The sequence below is a fragment of the Oryctolagus cuniculus genome, chromosome 12, assembly GCF_964237555.1.
Source record: "Oryctolagus cuniculus chromosome 12, mOryCun1.1, whole genome shotgun sequence".
Lineage (NCBI taxonomy): Eukaryota > Metazoa > Chordata > Mammalia > Lagomorpha > Leporidae > Oryctolagus > Oryctolagus cuniculus.
Genome location: NC_091443.1, coordinates 104,827,682 through 104,845,888, shown reverse-complemented (window position 1 = coordinate 104,845,888; position 18,207 = coordinate 104,827,682). Strand labels below are relative to the sequence as shown.

The 18,207-nt window shown below is 53.2% G+C and overlaps 1 long non-coding RNA gene across 3 annotated transcripts in view; it reads right to left on the bottom strand.

Moving 5' to 3' along the window:
- Positions 1–10,058: 10,058 nt before the first annotated feature.
- CTXND1 (cortexin domain containing 1) overlaps positions 10,059–18,207 on the bottom strand; it is a 47,545-nt gene continuing 39,396 nt past the window's right edge. For all 3 annotated transcript variants that reach the window (XR_011381070.1, XR_011381071.1, XR_001792557.3), the window contains exons 2-3: positions 11,577–11,686; positions 10,059–10,434 (exon numbers count right to left, since the gene is read on the bottom strand). This is a non-coding gene — a long non-coding RNA (cortexin domain containing 1). The remainder of the gene's footprint in view (positions 10,435–11,576; positions 11,687–18,207) is intronic.

Sequence of the window (18,207 nt, the reverse complement as noted above, 5' to 3'; positions counted from 1 at the left end):
GTCAGAATTACAAAGAGAGAGAGAGAGAGAGAGAGAGTCTTCCATCCACTAGTTCACTCCCCAGTTGACTGCAATGGCTGTAGCTGTGCCAATCCGGAGCCAGGAGCCAGGAGCTTCCTCCAGATCCCCCACACGGGTGCAGGGCCCAAGCTCTTGGTCCATCCTCCACTGCCCTCCCGGGCCACAGCAGAGAGCTGGATCAGAAGAGGAGCAACCAGGACTCGAACTGGCACCCACATGGGATGCTGACGCTTCAGGCCAGGGCGTTAACCCACTGCACCACAGCGCCGGCCCCCCTGTTTGATCTTGGACACACTAACCTCGTGTATCTTCACCAGCTTCTGTTTGCTTATATGAGAAAGGCAGAGCTCCCGTCTACTGCTCCACTCCCCAGGCAGCAAAGCCGGGGTGGGGGGCTCAGGTCAGGTCTCCCACCTGGGAGGCGGGGACCCCAGTCCTTGAGCCATCACAGCTGCCTCCCAGGGTGCGCATCAGCAGGAAGCTGGAGTCAGGAGCCGGAGGTGGCATGGAGCCCAGATGCTGGGACGCGGGCGACGCCACACCTGGCCGCGCACCTGCCTCACGTGCTCCTGGGATAGGGAAGGAGAAAGACGCTGAGAGAACGTATTCCCCTGACGCCACCCCTGCTGAGTCATGGATTGGGCAGCGGCCGCATCCCTCTGTATCCACCTGCCTGGAGTCCCTCCTGCTGTGGGCAGCGCACCCACCTCCCTTGCTGGACCCTGCTGCTCCCGCTTCCTGCCCGGGCCAGGGGTGGCCGAGGCTGCTGCTTGTGGTCAGGTCAGTCCTGGATTTGCAAATAGTCCCGCAGTACACCCTCCGCAGTGAATCTTTGGCAGGTGCAGTTGGAGTAAAGTCATCAGTATCAGGACAGGGAGCAGCGAACAGACTGAGGCTAAGATTTGGGCTTGCGGATGAGAGGAGGGGTGGCGTCCTTGTTGGGGCCCCTGAGATTCTAGTAACCTGTGGCATGCAGCGATAGCACAGTTGTCAAAATAGCACCAGTGGGGGCACGGGACCGAGGGCACGTTGAGGGCAAGAGTTACAAGAGTGAGACTCGTGGGCGCTTGCTTGCAGCTGTGTGAATATTGCGGATTACACAGACCGTAAGGAGGGCCGACTGCTCATGATGGGCCCGGAGCGTGGACACATACAAAGGGAAACTCCCCACCTTGAATTCGTACCCCAAGCTGCAGGGGGAGCATCAGACAGCTCCCAGGCAGCAGTAGTCAGTTCACGCAGCCACAGGACAGATGCAGCCCAGGATCTGGCTCAGGTCTGGGTTGCAAAGCAGGGAGACGTGTCGTCTTTAACAGCTCTCTTACCTAACGGGAGGACAGTGGCTAAGGGAGAGCCTGAGACTGGGGACAGGGACATCTGGACAGATGCAACTTTGAACTCCCAAGTCCTCCTGGCCCTTCCCTGTGTACCTCTGGCTGAGGGATCTCAGCTTCTTTCTGCTTAAAATCTTTCAGTGAGTGTACCTGCAACAGGTGCAGGGCCCACCCCTCCCCCCAACACACCCTTTCTGTCTCCAGACAGACTAGACTAGACTAGAGCTAGATCTTAGCATGGGCTGGGGGAGAAGGGCAAGGCTTTCAGAATCAACATGGGAGAAACTTCAGGACCCTTGAGCCTGCTGAACACGTATGGCAATAGATTCCAAGACACTTAGACCAAGGAAGGTATGAGGCAGGAATTTATTACTGTGTATGCGCTAATGGAGGATTCTGGATTTAATATGTTGCCTGGGGCCCCTGGGAGTGGCATTAACCATCTGCGAAGCTCATTTCTTGGTTGAAATATAAACTCAGTGAGGGGTCATCAGAGAATGAGGTTGAGTTACCCCAACTCAACACAACTCAACCCCAGCTCCCTGGAACACGGCAGAGGGAGGAGTCTGCAGGCTCCGGGAGCTGGGGATGCTGACCCCTAAAGAAACCTCACCAGAGGGCCCTAGGACAATGCCTTCAATGGGGCATGAGGAAGTATAGTGGGGGTAGCCACGAAGGCACGAGCTGGGAAGCCTGCATCCCATGTTGGAATACCAGGGTTCAACACCCCACTTGGGCTCCTCACTCCAGCTTCTTCTTCTGCAAAGCCTGGGGGGCTGCAGCGATGGTTCAAAAGACTGGGTTCCTGTCCCGCCACGTGGGAGACCTGGATTGCATTTCTGGGCTCCTGCTGTGGCCTGGCCCAGTCCTAGAAGATGTTCCGGATGTTGTATGTTTATTAGGAAAGGCCCGCCTACTCCCTGGCACCTGTTAGCGCTGTTATGCACCCAACATGGAGAGACTGGTGCCCTACCAGAGCAGCGGTTCTCAAAGTGTGTTCCCTAGGTCAGTACCTTCAACATCACCCTGAAACTTGTTAGACACACAGATTATGGGGCTCCTCCCAAGACCAACCAAGCTGAAAGTAATTCTGGAACCCAACACTTGTGTGAGTACAAGCTGTTCAGGAGATTCTGGTGAGAATATACGAGAATCCCTGTGCTAGAAAATTCTTTAAAGTTGCACTTCAATCAACGAAGGTCATTGGGGGCCGGTGCCGTGGCTCACTTGGTTAATCCTCCGCCTGCGGTGCCGGCATCCCATATAGGCGCCGGGTTCTAGTCCCAGTTGCTCCACTTCCAGTCCAGCTCTCTGCTGTGGCATGGGAGGGCAGTGGAGGATGGCCCAAGCGCTTGGGCCCTGCACCCACATGGGAGACCAGGAGGAGGCACCTGGCTCCTGGCTTCAGATTGGTGTAGCTCCGGCGGTAGCGACCATTTGGGGAGTGAACCAATGGAAGGAAGACCTCTCTCTCTGTCTCTCTCTCTCACTGTCTATCTGTTAAATAAATAAAAATAAATAAAATTTTTAAAAAATGAAGGTCATTGGAAGGAGTTGATGTCACCTGTCAGACTGTGGGTCACCCTCACTGCATTACCTCCGGGGTCTGCCATTATCCCTCTCTCTGTCACTTTAAGGGGGAATCCTGGTTGTCTTGACAACCCATAGAGTCTCATGAGTGCCTGCTGCATTGAAGGCATTGTGCTCACTGGATCTGGTCAACACCGTGGATGGCACCTGCTTGCCAAAACGGAGAGCAATCGGTGTGCATTTCCAGGCAATCGCCACTAGGTGGTTTCCTGAGCTCTAGGAGTCTGGAGTGTGTGGGGATGTCCCCTCTGGGTGAGACACACTGCTGTACTGCCTTGTTCACCACAGAGGAAGAAGTTGAGTGGTTGAGGGTTCTCGTTTGCGTGTGCCTCTCTGAGGGGTTTACTGCACATGTCCTAAGACTGCTGGCTTTGATGGGGCACCACGTGCTAAAAGGCTCTAGAAGGGGCCGGCTTCGTGTATACAGGGCTGGGGCTCTGCTGCTGCACCGACATCCCATAGGGGCGCTGGTTTGAGTCTCGGCTGCTCCTCTTCCGATCCAGCTCTCTGCTGTGGCCTGGGAAAGCAGTAGAAGATGGTCCAAGTCCTTGGGCCCCTGCACCCACGTGGGAGACCCGGAAGAAGCTCCTGGCTCCTGGCTTTGGATCGGCTCAGCTCTGGCCACTGCAGCCATTTGGGGAATGAACCGGTGGAAGACCTTTCTGTCTGTCTCTCCCTCTCTCTGTCTGCAACACTACCTCTCAAATAAATAAATCTTTAAAAAAGAAAGCTCTTGAACAGGTCTGGGCTATGACAGCAGGTGCCATGTGGTGCCTTAAGACCCAGCAAACTCAGTGGTCATGAAAGTGTCCTTGGTGCACAAGATTGGAAGAGAGGACCCACGACAGCCTGGGGGATGTTTGTGAGGGTATCTCTGAAGGGGCTCCGAGTGCCAAGACTTTCACATGGCATCCAAATGCCCAGCAGAGGGCGTCCACTGCCAAGAGGCATTGCTGTGGACGTCTGCCTGTTCCGCTGTCCACTCTGGGCTTTGCTCAGTAGCACCGTGAACACGGTGACCATAGTGGAAGGGACAGAGGCTACGCAAGGGTCCCATAAACCATTTGCGTGGATGCAGTTAAAGGGTAGATTGTAGTGCCTACGTTTTGCAATCCATAGTTTCCTCATACCACGTATTTCCCACAGGCTGTCTGGGGGCCCCTTACCCATGAGCTCATGACGTCACAGCTCATCAATTCCCGTCAGTTCTGGATACACAACCTGCTGGTGGAGGGGACCAACGCCAGCCCCCGACATGGCTCCATGCCCCAGGGATGGGTGCTGGGAGACTCCTTCCACAGAGGGCGGCAGAGTAGACACATGTTCTGAATGTGTCTCTCTCTCTCTCACCCTGCCACCCCTGCCCTCCCGCCATGTGCTGTGTTTCCTTCATCCTAGCCTGTTCCGTGCTGTGTTAACAGAATCCCACAGACCGGGAAATTCATAATGAACAGATATTTATTTGGCTCACAGGGAGGCTGGGAAGTCCACGGTCGGGCTGGGTATGTAGTGATCACCTGGTGGAAAGTGTCGAGAGAGAGAGAGAGAGAGAGAGAGAGAGAGACGCCAAATTCCCCATTTCATGGAAGTCCCACTCCCTCGTGGCCTAATCATGTCTCATCAAAAGTTCAAGTTTCCAACATGTGAACTGTAGGAGATGCATTCCAGTGGCAGCCCCTTCTTCTCAGCCTAGATCACCAACACGACCTTGCACCAAGGAATTCATTTGGGAAGCAAGTAGAGCAGTGGCCTTGTGCCCATGACCTTCCCTGTTTACCCCCTGCCTCATCAGCAGAGGCAGTCGGTGTGACCCAAAGCTTGAAGCAGCTCAGGTGGGCTCGGTTACGGCGGCTGACCCACAGGAGACAGCACTTGGCTTACACGAGAGGCCGTGTTCCCTCCAGATGCAAGTCCAGGACCCAAGAATGGAGGTGAGACTGACTCCTCTATTGCACCTAATACTCCACTATTGTGGCTTGAACAGAACCTGGCAGGGGTGTAACCCCCAAGTCTTATGCTAATGGTCACTGGATTAATGTTGGTGGTTTGAGGGTGAAGACTTGACCTAATTATGACGTTTGGGAGATGGGTCTGGTGGGAAGTCTTTAGGTCCCTGGGAGCTCGCCCTAGGGAGGGAGCAAGTTGGCGACATAAGCCCAGCAGGCTTCCTGTGTCTGCTTCCTGGCTCACCATCCCTCTGCTGTCCTCTGGCCTTAACAGACGCCTAATCCAACGCGGCCGCCAGATCTTGGACTGTGAACCTTCAAAACCATGAGCTGAAATAGACCTTCTGTCCTGGGAAAAGTCAACTCACACATACACACATGGAATCTTGTTTTCTATTCTTATAGGGTTGAGGGGTTTGGAAACCCTTAGTGCCCAAGAAGAAATGCTCCCAAAAGAAATATAGTTATGGGTCTGATAAGTTGGAGGCTCAGACGGTCCTGTGCCAGGTAGGGCTCCTGGCAGGGTGATTTATCCTAGAACCCCAAGGGAAATGGGCTGGCTGCTCCACGGTTCTCTCCATACCCTATGTTCGACATGAATTGAATTTCCAAGAACCTTCCCGGAGAGGCTCATGAGATCCGCCCTGGGACAGTGGCTTGAGGAGCACCGCCCCAGTCCACCTGTTCAAAGTGCTTCCAGCTGAGACCTTCAAGCTCTCTCTTCAAGAACTGTGGGACTTTGTGGAATCCGTGGCAACTCAGTAAAGACAGGGCTCCAAGAATTTGGGTGGCGAGTTGGGTCATTCCACCAGATTAAATACCGCAAGAGCCAAGGGACTGCCTGAACACAGAGAGGATGTGGAGTGGGCGGCAGGAACACAAAGCTGAGGTCACCACCCAACACCACAGGACCAGCGAGAGCAGGGCACACTCAGCCGCCCTGCTCCACAGAGATCGGTCCACCTGGGCCATGGAGGCTACGCTACAGAAATTTTAGTTCCATAGGAGTGGGACTAAGTTGGCACCCACCCCTGGACAATAGGGTACCTGATGGGACTTTGTGTCTTCCCTGTGTCAGAGACAAGCACACGTCCCCCGTCCAAGCCAAGCTCGTGAATCATGAATGGGTGCTGAGTGGGCATGGGGAGGATGGCGCTGGTTTTCATTTGTTCTAGAAGACTGGCCGGTGTGGGCTGTGACACCCTGGGCCGCTCTGTGCTCTTGTTTCTGTAGTGTTTGGCCAATGGGAAATCCAGACAGGAGTTTGGAGGGCGGGAGGCAAAAGGTCAAGATGTCTATTCCCCCGACTCCCATCCTGTGGGGCTGCAGTTGATCCTGGACCTGTGGCCACAGCTCCTGTGGGCCGACGCTTCCTCTGTTGCGACAGCCTTCGCTGCTCTGGGGGCAGTCTGTTCTCCTTGTTTCTTCCGCTGACATGCTCATGGCGTCATGTTTTCTATTCTCTGTTGTTTCTCTTTGCTCAACCCCTGCAAGCATTCTCCCATTGAATTCTCTTCAATCAGTGCTTTGAGTGTGCCAGGACCCAGAGCCATTCCTCCCAGGACAGAGGGAACCTTTGCTGATGACCATCAAGGACCTACGCGTTGGCGATGGGCTGTCTGTCCCTCAGGACTGTGGCTGGACTCCGGGAGCTCACTGTGGACCACAGAGGGCATTGTGGGTGATCATCCTCGGAGCATGGCAGGGCCAGTCCTCGGCAGTGAGACCGAGGGGCATGAACCCACACTAGCAGACACCCCAAGCTCTGCAATGCTTTCCTCTTTCTGTCTCCCCCTTTTGGAAAGAGTTAGCCTCCAGAATTCTGGGACAGCTTTATGGAACAGGTAGACACCGGTTTCAGCAACGTGGTTTCAGTAACTCACTGGCAAACATCAAACAGTTGTGATGGGAACAGATACGCCAAGCTGTAGGTTCCTTCAAATCAGCCTAAACCTTCCAGGGCTCCCATGTCTTCTTGTAGTGGCTGTCCCTTGGATTCTCTGTGTCTGCAAATCTCTGTACCTGCCCCCTTCCCTTTCTCTGGGGTTCCAGCTGCATTCCCCACCACCCAGAGATATCTGCGTTGTCCCAAGCATCCCTACGAGAGGGGCTGTGACCAGCTTTTCCTGGCGGCAACACAACAGGACCACAGCACAGCATAGGTACCCCTTAAACCCGGCCACCAGACACCGCCCTCTGGGCAATCTGTCCTCCTCTTCTCTGCCGGGGAGGGTTCTCTCAAGCCACGTTTTCCTTGTCCTGGAGCAAGGCCACCTCTCCTCCAATGGCTTTCCCTTGCTGCTCTGCCAGCTTCTGGTCTTGCACACTTCCGCTGGATTGTCTCTCACCACACCCTCAGCTTCATCTGCCAGCCAGAAACTGGTTGAGGAGCTCCAATCCCGGACGCCCATCTCCTCCAGGCTTGAAGCGACACCAAGCACGAACAGAGCTCGGGAGTCCCCAAGGCTGTCTCAGGTAGGCGAGGACGTGCGTTGAATATTTAGTCCCTGCTCTCCTGAGCAACACCCAGCGACCCTCGTCTCTGTCTCTTTTTTTTTTCTTTGTCCATATTTAATAGGGAGATGAATGCAATTCAAGTAATTAATAGCCGGACTCTGCATAATTGCATACAGCAGATGTCCTGTTGTAAAGCCACGTACATGACAACAATGAAGACCGCAGCAGCAACCTGGACGCATGCTTGGGCTATGTGAGGAGACAGAGCATCCCGGGAAGTTCCAGAATGAACAGCATTTAGGAAAACCCAACATCTTGTACGTGGACAAGGATGCAAGGGGATGCATAGATGCACAAAGTGGAAAAACCTCCGTTTCACTGGGTTCTCGGGTTGGAAGTGATTTTTCAGTTTTCCAATCTTTCTGGAACATCCTTATTTCCTCTTTCTATGCAAAAATGTCGAGAGAGGTGGTGGCAAGTGTTTGCAAATGTGGGAAAGAGTGAAGGAGACCCAGGCACCCCCGCGCGGTGCTCCTGAAATATTGGCGTGCACACAGGTCGCCCGAGGGAGCTCACAGTGTGGCCTCGTGCGCCCCAGCCCGGGGACTGTGATCCTGTGGGACTGACTCTGGATCCTCACAGCTGCCCACATCACAGGGGCTGTCTGTCCTCCCCCGCGGTGTGGGCTGCGCTGCCCGACTCCCCCCCCCCCCACCTCCCACCCCCGCCCCGTTTTCCGCTCCTGAGAGCTCCGAGCCTCCAGGAGCTCTCCCGGCTCCTGGTTTGCTGCCGATAGCTGGGAGCTGGTTCTGCTGTGCTTTGCAGGTCCCTCCGGATGGGATTTCCACAGAGCAGGCCTCTGAGCAAAGGCTGCAGCCGGGCTGCAAGTCCCCGAGCGAGGTTCTGGCTTTACATCCTCTCCCAGTCCACTGCCCGGTCCACCGCCTCTCCCAGCCGTCCCTTTGTGCATCCCACGCGGTGTTGGGGGGAAGAGTGGGTCACTGTGGAATGTTGCCTGAATGGCCGTGGCCTTGTGCACTTGCAGGGGTCACCTATTGTGACTGTGCTTCGGAAACCCGATTCCCAGGTGACCCGGGGTGGGGTAAGGACCTGCGGCGGGGATGCAAGCGATGACCAGTGGTTCTGGCTAGGGGAGCAGTTCTGCAGGGAGTGGCCCTGTGGAGTTGAGGAGAGCCTGGGAGGGGGGAACCCAGAACCTCTAACTCCTCGCAGAGCAACCCCCTGGCTTCTCCTGGGAACGAGGGGTTCGAGAAAGGGTACTGATGCTTGCTTGCCGGTATGCTCTCATCTGTACAACCTTGTCAGGTGCGTGCACAGACAACCCGGGGCTCAGAGAGACGGAGTTGCCCAGGGTCAGACAATGTGGAAGCAGAATATTTGGGACCAGGAGCGTGGGCTCCGGCCCAGTGTTCTTGCTGCTGGGTCACAGATGTCGGCGATGGGGTGGGGGTGGGGTGTAAGGGTGGGAAGAGGAGGCAGCAGGGAGGCCCTGAAATGAGACATTTTTAGCGATGCCCCTGTCCTTCCACGCCCGTGAGGTATATGTAATAATTAGCAATAATAATACATTTAAAGTGGCAAGGCTCTTCCTCCCCTTCTTCGAGGGAGGGGACCGAGGCACCAGCAGGTGGAGCGACAAGGTTGGGCCACACAGGACTGGGACCCTGGTCTCCTGGTCCAGTAAGTACTTCATGGACTATGCACCTTGCAGGAGTCACTGGGTGGAATAAGTCAACCGAGGAAAAGTTCACGGAAAAAATTCACGGTGCAACCAAGGGAGGTGACGGGCAAGCACAAGGTGGAACAGTCTGCCGTCGGCACAAAAGATGACTGTGCGGTGAGATGGGGACCTAACAGTGCTCTCCTGGGGTCTGGTACAACATCGGGCGTCCGGTGTGAATGCCACCACACGGTGCAGGTGCAATGGGGCAGGTGTTCCGGGTGGCAGCTAAGACATCACTGCTTGGGACTGGGTTCGAGTCCCAACTCCATTCCCCATTCCATCTCTCTGCTAATGCACACCCTGGGGGGCAGCAGGTGACGGCTCAAGGACGTGGGTCCCTGCCACCCATGTGGGAGACCCTGATGGAGTTCTTGGCTCCAGGCTTCAGCCTGGCCCAGCCCCGGCTGTTGTGGGCATTTGGGGCCATAAACCAGTGAGTGGGAATTCTCTCTCTCTCTGTCTTTAGAGCAAATAAATAAATACATTTTTTTAAAGAAAGCTGGAAGGAAATATATTAAAATGGTGGTTTTGGGGAGGCGGGATTATAAGTATAATTTCTGTTCATCCACTGATCTGCATTTTCTCAAGTTTCTAAAATGCACATTTCATTTCTCACAGGAAAAATAGACCCCTCTGTATTTAGTTTTTAAAAAAAGTGCTGCTTGGCGGCAGCCATGTGCCTTTTGTGAGTTTCCCCCGGTGTGGCTCCCTCAGCCTCCTGTCATGCTTTTCTGCCTGCTCCACCGCTGGTCCCTAAGGGGGAGGAGCCTGGGCTCACCGGGAGATTCCCTGTGCTATTTTGCATTTGAGGGGCGGGGTCTTCTGCAGGTGTGAGAGGCACGGGGGCATCTGTTCAGGACCCAGTTCCGCAGGTGCACAGGGGCCTGGAAAGATGACTTCCCACAGTCTCCCAGCGACTCCCCGACTGGAGCCCTGGCCCCCCGAGTCCCAGCCCACCACGCTTCTCCCCAGGCTGTCCCATGGTTGTGACCCCCACAGCACCCAGGCGTGGGCGAGGCCACAGGGCACGCAGGGTCGCATGCTGGGACGCTGCTACCCAGGGGGCTGGGCTCTCGGTCCCCACCCAGCCGCCCCCACGCTCAGTCGTCCAGGTGTTGCTCCTCCCACGTGGATGTGGGGATGGCGCTGTACGGGTCCATGATGACCTTGGCGCAGCGAATGATCATCACGACCAGGAAGAGGCAGAGGAAGACGAAGCAGGCCAGGGTCAGCCCCTTGTCCACGTCCACGTAGACGGGCTCGGGTGTGGCGTCCTCCATCTCGGAGCAGGGACTGCGGGCTCCTCCTCCGGCTCGGGCGTGGCTGGTACCATCTTCCACCCCTGCAGAGACAGCCCGCAGTGGGGATGGGAGGCTCATGGCTGCTTGCCTGGGGAGGGTGTGAGACAGCAACCTCTCCTCTTTCTCACCTTCCCCCCTTCCCCGTGCACAAGAGGGGGCAGGGGAGGGGACACAGCACCCCTGGCAGGGACCCCCAGGGTGACAGCCCCAGCCTTGTAGACCCCTGGGCGGTGGGGGGGCCCCTGCAGCTGCCTGCACCCCTAATCCTATAGGAAGAGAGCTGGGATGGCACTTTCCACTCACACCGTGGACTGAGGGTATCGGGAGGATGGGAAAGACTCAGACACTGAGCAGTTTTTAAAACCACAGAAGCTGCGCTTCCAATGAAACTGAACGCCAGGTACCACCGGGTGGATGGACAGGAGAGGAGCTGCCGCGTGCACAGGCAGGAGGCACGGAGGGTCTGCCCCCTCTTTCCCTTCGTGGGGGCCTCCCAGGGACCCTTGAGGGGCTCTGCAGAGCCCAGGGACGCGGTCTGCAGGTGTGGTGGGAGGAGCAGCTCCCGCAGGCGGGGCCAGGAGTCCGGCTCGGGCACCAGCGTGCAGCACAGACCTGGGTAAGTCAGGGGCTGCATGGGGCTGCGAGCAGCCCGCAGACCACTCTCTTGTCTTGGGGTGTCTCTCCGAGTCCTCCGGGCCTGGGCTTTTTCTCCCTGCTGAGGACAGCTGAGCCGTCTGCTTCACAGGGTATGGGGGTTACATGCCATCACGCCTGCCAAAAGTCCAGCACCAGGCCTGGTCCTGGGCGGGGAGCCGGGACATTCTGGGATCAGATAGGAGCTGCGGTGGGTGAGGACAGGCGGGCCAGCTCCCCGCAGGCCCAGCTGTGGAGACACAGAGTTCCAGGAAGAAGGGCGGCTCCTGCTGTCTCCTCATGTACCCACCATCCTCATCCTCACCAGGGAATTTGCAGAGCCCTCGAGCCGTGCACTATGCATTCAGTTTATTATTTAAACCCTGTGACAGTTTCAGTTAGCCAGGCATTGATAGGCCCATTTTACAGATGTGGAGACTGAGGTATGCAGCAAGGACATGACTTCCCGAGGTCTCCGCCTCCCGACAATGGCGCATTCCCCTCTGTTAGACCTCAGGTCTGTCCTCACTGACGTCAAGGGGGCACTGACCTGCTGGTTGGAGAGGTCACCACTTCATCAGGACCCTGGGTCAGGCTGTTTCAGAAGCCAGGAGGAGCTGCCAGAAATCCCAGGGGGAGCCAGGGGCGGGGTGGCTGCAGCTGAAACAGAAGGAGACAGATGTCACCTTGCTGGACTCCCAGTGCCAGCCGCAGCCTGTGCTGGCCTGGGCAGCTGCTGGAGCGGTGTGGGGCTGGCAGCAGCCACGCTCTGTGGTCCAATACTAGCTTTCTCCTTCTGTCTCTCTTTTCCATATAAAGACTTTAAAGCCTGGTGTTAAAACAGACGTTGCATAAAATGTGCTGTCTTAGCCGTGTTGGGTGCATAATCCAGGCACAGTAAGTAAGCTCACGTCATCACCACCAATCCTCTCCAGAAGCCTCCGTCTTGCAAGACATACATACATTCTGCCCCCGTTCATCAGCGCCGCCCCCGGCCCCAGCCTGCTACACCTTTCTGGCCCTGTGCACCTGGCTCTCGGTCCCTCAGGGAAGTGCAGCTTACACAGCGAAGTTGGGAATCACATCACCAGGCTCTGGTCAACAACGTCGTGCATACGGGACAGGTGGGCCTCTCAGAGGACATTGCTCAGGGTGGGGACAGCTGTCGTAACGTGAAGGCAGGGTGGAGCTGTGGTGTAGGCTCTGCCTGTGGCACCAGCATCCCATATGGGCACTGGTTCGAGTCCCGGCTGCCACACTTCCGATCCAGCTCTCTGCTGTGGCCTGGGAAAGCAGTAGAAGATGGTCCAAGTCCTTGGGCCCCTGAACCCACGTGGGAGAGCCGGAAGAAGCTTCTGGCTCCTGGCTTTGGATCGGCGCAGCTCTGGCTGTTGTGGCCATTTAGGGAGTGAACCAGTAGACAGAAGACCTCTGTCTCTTTCTTTCTCTCTGTCTGTAACTCTGCTTCCCAAATTAAAAAAAAATTTTAAAAAGAAAAGCTCAAAAAAGCACAAAAAAGGAAAAACTGAAAACCAGTTTTCTAACTAGGCTTCTCAGCAATGCAGGTCATCTGCAGAAGCGACCACTGTTGCTAGGTCATTACACATGCAGGTGTTATACCGCAGACGAAAGCGCTGGCATCCTTGTGTTTGTTTTCGTATGAAAGCATGCCTCTTATAAAGCTTATTCTACTTATTGAATTTTCTGGTTAATATACTGTGTATATTTTGCATATCAGTTATGGAAAGTTGTCACTTTTTAAAAGACATTTATTTATTTGAAAGTCAGAGTTACACAGAGAGAGAAGGAGACAGATACAGACAGACAGAGAGGTCTTCCATCCGCTGGTTCACTCCCCAGTTGGCTGCAATGGCCGGAGCTGTGCTGATCCAAGCCAGGAGCCAGGAGCTTCTTCCGGGTCTCCCACGCTGGTACAGGGGCCCAAGGACTTGGGCCATCTTCCACTGCTTTCCCAGGCCACAGCAGAGAGCTGGATCAGAAGTGGAGCAGCCAGGACTCGAACCAGCGCCCATATGGGATGCCGGCACTGCACGTGGCAGCTTTATCCGCTATGCCACAGCACCGGCCCCCATTTTTTTTTAAAGATTTATTTATTTGAAAGGCACAGTGATATACATAGAGAGAAGGAGACAAACAAAGAGATCTCCCATCTGCTGGGTCACTCCCCAGTTGGCCGCAAAGGCCAGAGCTGGGCCAGGCTAAAGCCAGGAGCCAGGAGGTTCTTCCAGGTCTCTCACGCAGGTGCAGGAGCCCAAGCACTCGGGCCATCTCCCACTGCTTTCCCAGGCCATTAGCAGGGAGCTGGATCGGAAGTGGAGCAGCCAGGACTCGAACCTGTGCCCACGTGGGATGCCGGCACTGCAGACGGCGGCTTTCCCCACTGTGCCACAGCGTCGGCCCCCCCACTTTCTTTTTAATAGCTGTATTACCTTCATCATATGCATATACCATAGATATCTAAAGTAGAACTGCTGTGTTATAGGACAAATACATATAAATTCTGAATTGTATTACTCTCTAGAGATGCTGTACCCATATGAGCTGGCCAAGGTTGAGAGGATCTGTTGTCCTTCAACTTTGAAACTAAGGTTATCACTTTTTAAATTTTTATCACTTTGGGGGGAAAATGTTGCCCAGAGAAATTTTGTATTTATTTGAGAGGCAGAGTTACAAAAGAGAAAGGAAGAGGAAGATATGTATCTATATATCTATAACTATGTAACTGTATTTATATAGAAAGACACAGAGAGAGAGAGAAGCTCCTCCATCCACTGGTTCACTCCCCATGGCCACAATGGTCAGGACTGGGCCAGGCAGAAGCCAAGATCCAAGAACTTCTTCTGGGTCTGCGTGTGGATGGAGAGGCCCTATACCTTGGGCCATCTTCTGCTGCTTTCCCTGTCGCACTAGCAGGGAGCTGGATGGAAAGTGGAGCAGCCAGGACTTGAACCATCCCGCATAGGAGACACTAGCATACAGGCAGTGACTTAATCTGCTGTAGCAAAACACTGGCCCCTTTCACATTTTTTAATGAACATCTTCAAACACATGGAAAAGCTGTAAGAATCGTATCGTGAATTCATGCCTATCCAACACCCAGATTCTACAGCTGTTAACAAACTGTTCAATTGAAGTCCATTTTCAAGATCAAAGATAAATAAGAAAGCTACTGCTACTAACTAGAACTCATTAGTGAAAGAGAAAAAGAGGAATAAAAGTGGAAGTCAGAGATTCAGGAAAAAACACAAATAAAATAAAAATCAAATGAAGAAAATGAGTGTATTTATCTCAGTTCTCTGCTTCCAAGGCCAACAAAGAGAGAGGCCAAAAATCTAGTAGAAAAATGGAAAGGAGAAATTAATAGAATTCACATAAAAGGAAACATAATGGGTGGTTGGCATATGGAAAGATGTCTAACTTCCTTCATTAATTAAAACTTAAAGCTACCCTCAGAGTTACAATGCATGCATTTGTCAAATTTCAAAAATGATGCAGTTAATATTTGCATTTCCCTATACATTTCATCTTTAAAAATATATAAGAAAATTGAGTTATACTCATTGATGTGTGTGCTGAAGTGCTTTATGTGTCCCAAAGCCTGCCCCTTACTCTGTTCAGCAGATAAGAATGGGTCAGTGGACAGCTGAGGAACGGGACAGGGGAGCACTGTGGCCTTGTGGCTCCAGCGCATGGCCCAGCACATCCTTCAGGCAGGCTCACGGGAGTAATATTTCCTGCGGCCTTACTGCCGGCCCTTTGAAGTGAGAGCACATTTTTCTCTGCCTGCTTTAAGGATTTTCTCTGCATCTTCGGTTTTCAACAGTCTTACTATGGATGTGTTGCAGTGTGAATTTCTCTGTATTTTCCTACTTAGTGTTTGTTCCACTTCTGGAATCTCACTTGACGTCTTGAAAGCTTTTGGAAACTGTTGGCCCTTTCTCCTTCAAATATTCCCCCCTGTCCCATTCTCGTTCTCTATGGTACACTTGGCACTTTTTCACTATGTCACATTTTGTTAGTTATGCTTTTTTCTGAATGTTTTTTCATTAGTCTGAATATTTTCTATTGAGCTAACTTCCAGTTTATTAAGCTTCCCTTCTGCTGTGTCTAACCAGCTGTGAAACCTTTCTCTTCAAACTTCATATCAGCCATACTTTTGAATCTTCGGAGTTCCATTTGACTCTCGAGAACAATTCTTAACTTCCCAGTGAAATTTTCCACCTGTTACCTACTTTCTTGAACATACTTATCACATTCGATAACTCCAACACCTGGACATCTATGGGTCTACTTGTAGTGTCTGTTTCCTCTTTTGGCTCAGTTTTGTGATACATCTGATAAAATTTCAGTGGGCTCCTGGACATTGATGTGGGCTATTGCCTTGGATGATGCTACATGGCTGCAGAGAGGGTTCCCAGTGGGAGAGCAGGCAGACATCTCAGTGGGCGTGGGGTTCACATCTGGGACCAAACCTAGTGTGTAGCTCTGATTGCTCAATGTTCTGAGGTGCTGACATCCAGAGCTCTGACATGATGATGGGGTGTTTTTCTAGCTGCTCCTTGGCAGATCTCCAGTTCTAGATCTTCCCTGCAGTGTTTCAAGACCCCTGAACTGTGTGTGTATGTGTGTGTGTCTGTGGGGGTATTATTTAGGATTACTTGGCAACTGGTGTTTGATTCTGCACTGTGGTTTACAAAAGCATGGAACTTGACAGCACTGGCTGTTAGCCAATAGCTACAGCCTTCGGGATGGAGAAATAGGTGTCTGGCTAAAGTTTTGCTGCTGCAAATGAATAAAAATGTTGACCACTGACATCCTCTGTAATTATTAACAGAAGTGGGAAAAATATTTAGCTCTTCTGGTCAGCGTCTGCTTCTTGGTGATCTATTACTCCAACCAGCTGGTTTTCCTTTCAAATACCATAACCCCTCCCTCGACTGATTCCTTTAGTAAACCAGATGCGCTTATCCAGTCTTCACTGTGCAGCAGGTATAGTCTGGAAGATAAATGCATCCCTGAATTCCAGCAAGGTAAACAGTAGCGTGGAGAATCCAGCAAACATTCACAGCAGAGTTTGATGCTTGCTCTAGTGGAGGAACGCACGGGGTGCAAGACAAATACTGAGGGAGGAGTTCAAGCTGAGTCTTGCAGGAAATGTAGTTTTCATAGCTCACAAGTGCCAGGCAGTGGGTTCCCATGTGCGACTCTATCTTCTAAGAATCACTACAATCTAAAAAAAAGTTCTGCTGCTCCTTTGCCCTGGGATTTTTGAAAGATGTTCACTGCAACATTGTTGTAACAGTGGGAACCTGGGAGCAAGATTAATTTCTGCCAATGATGGAAAGGCTAAAGTTGCCATGTGTCATGGAACACGCTGGGGCAGGTAAAAGGAAACACACAAGTACCCACATACACACGCACACATGAAAAGTAAGTTAAGGGCAATCATTACGTAAACTACTCAGAAACTGGACATTCCCACGAGCACGAGTGCTGGGTCAGGACTGCTGCTCTGCTCATTGCTAGATCCAGACTTGCTCCTGAGTGGTCTTATTGTTTAAGAAAGTTAAGGCTTAAAAGAGCATAAGTAGAGGCCGGTGCTGTGACGTAGTGGGTAAAGCTGCCACCTGCAGTGCCGGCATCACATATGGGCACCGGTTCAAGTCCCGGTTGCTCCACTTGTGATCCCACTCTCTGCTATGGCCTGGGATAGCAGTAGAGGATGGACCAAGTGCTTGGGCTCCTGCTTCTGCTTGGGGGACCCAGGGGAGGCTCCTGGCTCCTGGCTTCGGATCAGCAGAGCTCCAGTCCTTGCGGCTAATTGGAGAGTGAACCAGCAGATGGAAGACCTCTCTCTCTCTCTGCCTCTCCTTCTCTTTGTGTGTAACTCTGACTTTCAAATAAATAAATGTCTTTTTTTAAAAAAAAGAATATAAGAAAAGTATAAAAAATGTGCATATCCATCACACAGAATTTGCAATTATTGCCTAATCATCCTGCCTCTTCTTCTTCTTCTTCTTCTTCTTCTTCTTCTTCTTCTTCTTCTTCTTCTTCCTCTTCCTCTTCCTCTTCCTCCTCCTCCTCCTCCTGCCCCTCCCCCTCTCCCTTCCTCCTGCTCCCTCCTTTCCCCTCCCCCTCCCATTATTCTTCTTCCTTCTTCCTTCTCCTTCTTCTTTTTGTAAGAAATGGATCCTCACTGTAACCCCTAACTCTCAGAACCGTTCACCTCCCCTCTCCGGCAGTGCCACTGTCCTGAATGTGGGGCACGTTGCCCACACTGGGTGTTCACAGCACCCCTGGGCGTCCTTGCACCACACTTCGGAAGCAGGTCCAGCCCACCTCCATCTGCCTCACAGAGGAGGAGCCTGGAGGGTTGGGAGAGGGAGGATTTGCTCACAGCGGTCACAGCTGAATTCGGAGCTAGCCCACTGCGTTACTGAGGTTCCATCACTACAGCGGCGTGCCTCTGAGCAGCTGCCTAGGAAGGAAAGATTTCTTTCGCTCAGGGCTCTGGAGGTTCCGGTCCAAGACCAAGTGGCCCCCTGATTTGACTTCTGATGAGGGCAGCAAGGGTGCAGTGTGGAAGGTGCTCCTATGGCGAGCCGGGAAGCAGACAGAGGAGCTGGGCTCCAAGGTTGCTTTATAACCAACCCTCTCCTGGGAGCTGCCTTCCCAGGGCAGGGTCCCTGCACCCCAAGGACCCCCCACCTCCTCAATACCCCAACTGGAGTAAGTGTCTGCCATCTTTTTTTTAAGGTGTATTTATTTACTCAAGAGGGAGGCAGTGTTACAGACAAAGAGAGGGAGAGACAGGGAGAGAGAGGTCTTCCATCAGCTGGGTCACTCCTCAAATGGCTGCAACAATTTGAAGCCAGGAACTAGGAGCCTCCTCTGGGTCCCCCAGCTGGGTGCAGGGGCCCAAGCACGTGGGCCATCTTCTACTGCTTTCCCAGGCCATCAGCAGGGAGCTGGATTGGAAGTGGAGCAGCTGGGACTAGAACCAGTGTCTCTATGAGATGCCAGCACTGCAGGTGGATGCTTGACCTACTGTGCCAGAGCTCCAGCCCCAAGTGTCTGCCATCTTAGTACCATTGACATATGACTTTGGGGTTCAAGCATCTACATGAGTTTGGGGCCAAATCCCATTGAAACCACGGCAC